General features: G+C 35.3%; 1 long non-coding RNA gene across 1 annotated transcript; it reads right to left on the reverse strand.

Annotated features, from left to right (window-relative positions):
• LOC109231855 lies at positions 7-1,250 on the reverse strand. Its single transcript, XR_002068854.1, has 3 exons — positions 1,154-1,250; positions 709-924; positions 7-207 (listed from the first exon to the last, which is right to left on the reverse strand). It is a non-coding gene; the product is annotated as an uncharacterized LOC109231855 (long non-coding RNA).

Raw genomic sequence — 2,467 nt, forward strand, 5'->3', positions numbered from 1 at the left:
GACATAAAAAAGGCCACCTAACAAATAGCACAATAAGAGGAACTGCCTCCAAGGACATTAATCAGACCACCTAACAAATAGTACAACAATAGAAACTGCGTCACCGCAGCAGTAAATTATGCAAAGTTCTTTCTATACCATATGAGTTAAGGCAGCATAGCGTTCCTCATTTTCATACAATTGCTTCCCACGATACATTTCGCTATCCTGCAAGTATAAAGAGAAAATTTAAAATTAGATCCTCCAAAAGCAGTATAGTTCAAGGACCTAATTCACGCATGGTGCCTACCATAGATGTGCGCTAACTTATGTTATATTTTACATATTTCTAGTGAATATTCCTTTTCAAGTGAATATTTCTAGCAATCACCAATAAGACCTGAATAATTTTTAGTGAATAACTATAGTAATCGCCAATAAGACCTGAATAATGAGCATATGATCCCCAAGAATACTGCAACATGAAACTATCTATTGTTGAGGCAGCAAAATTGTACAGTACAGAGAGGACAATAGGGGAAAAAATAACACAAGAGCTCCAAACCAGACAATAAAGAGAATTTTTTTTTCTAAAAAGATCTATAATAATGATGCTATGATTGTGCAAGACAATATCACAACCATCACATAAATCTCCACTACTAATAGACTTAACAAGTCATTAACTAAATAAAACAAACACATTGTGGGCGTCGACAAATTACTTACTCAGGCACAAACAAAGACACCCATAGCCGTTTGAGAAGAATCGTATCCTACTGCGGTGCTTGCCTTCCGTTGCCTCGATACCCAAAGTTTTACCTTTCGATGCCTCGATACCCAAAGTTGGGAAAACAAAATAAAGATTTTCTTTGGAAACCTATCCCATGCACTTTTGCAATTTTAGCGATCATACGAATTTTGTTAGAAGTGTGGCAGCTCAATCTGTAGAAGATGTAATTAAAATTTTAACCATAATACATCAACGAACCTAAAGAAAGAGCTTTCAGTGCTTTATTCCAGAACCAACAGAACAATAATTTTTTATTCGCATATTTCTAATAAGTACTTTATTTGAAAACCAACAGAACTATATTTTTTATTCACAAATTCTCAGTAAAACAGGAAGCAAAGCAAATAAAAAAGAGCAGTACAATAATAGAGAAAAGCTCACCAGAAGTATTAATATTTCCAGGAGAGAAACTGAGAACTGTTGGAGAAAATAGAGAAGTACAACGGAGAAAGGTGATGAGCAGAATAAAACCCGGTGGTCACCGCTTGTTTATTCTGTCATGCGTCGTCATCTCCCAGCTGTCCTACTAAAAAATTTTAGCTACGTGTCCTACGGTAATTTGAGAAGTAAGAGAAATTACCTAAATGCCCCTGTGTCAGCAAGCAGGGATGTCGACGGTCTCCTGCTTGCTTTAGGGCTCTTCTATATAGTAAAAAACTAGTAGGGTTAGCCCGGGCAAGGCCCGGGCCCAAGATGAACAATCTTAACGTAAGGGAGTAAGGGTAATATTGTGTGGATGGGTTTTCATTTTAGATCTTGATAGTAAATTTTTCTTTTTGAGAGTAAATTTGTTAGCACTAAGCTAAGCTTGTATATTATTTTGTATAGGTATGCGGTTGTGATTTCGCTATTGGATTACAACTACAGTGAAACGCTTTGAAGTTTTGGAGGTATGATGAAAACATAAACGTATATATAATGGGAGCTACTTGGATTTACCAGATTATTCAAAAAGTTAGTTTGCATAGCTAACAGTAAACAATTCATGAAAATCTGCGTAGTTGTTTACACAAAATGCGGAAGATTGTACTTACCAAAATCTGCCTTGGTAAGAGTCAGTTTGTCTAGCTATTTATACAAAATGTGAAACATTGTACTGCAGTAAACAGTTCACGAAAATCTAAGTACTTATTTACAAAAAAAGTGGAAGATTGTACTGTAGTATAACAACACCACCAAAATCTGCCTTAAATGCAAGCTGTCAAAGACCATTGAGGCGACCTTTGTTGCGCTTCAAATCTGATGAGGCATCTGTATGAACAACAAATTGAGAGTTAAGTTTAAAAGAGTAGTTGAGAATACGTAATTTGGACAAAGAATTGTAAAGACATTGGACATAGATTTTGTTTTGAATTGTTCGAAAATTCTGAAATTGTAGTATAGCGCGAGCAACCTAGGCTTTATCGTATAAGCAAAACCCATAAGTGTACTTTAACATAATAAGCATTTTAATGGATTGAAATTGATAGCAGTAAATGTAATTGTTCATTAAGTAACCTAAAAGCAGACAACAGAATCTTAAAAAAAAAATATGGCCTATCAAGAAATAATTTCCAACCTTGATTATTTTTGCAAAGGACATGTTGATTGTACGTTTGGTTTTTTCCTTGGGTTTTCATCTTGTGTCGACGGACTGCGATCTGCTTCTTCAGAAGTACTGATTGATTCTAGCTTCATTATACTTCCCTCAGCAAT

The sequence above is a fragment of the Nicotiana attenuata genome, chromosome 8 (genome assembly GCF_001879085.1).
Source record: "Nicotiana attenuata strain UT chromosome 8, NIATTr2, whole genome shotgun sequence".
Classification (NCBI taxonomy): domain Eukaryota; kingdom Viridiplantae; phylum Streptophyta; class Magnoliopsida; order Solanales; family Solanaceae; genus Nicotiana; species Nicotiana attenuata.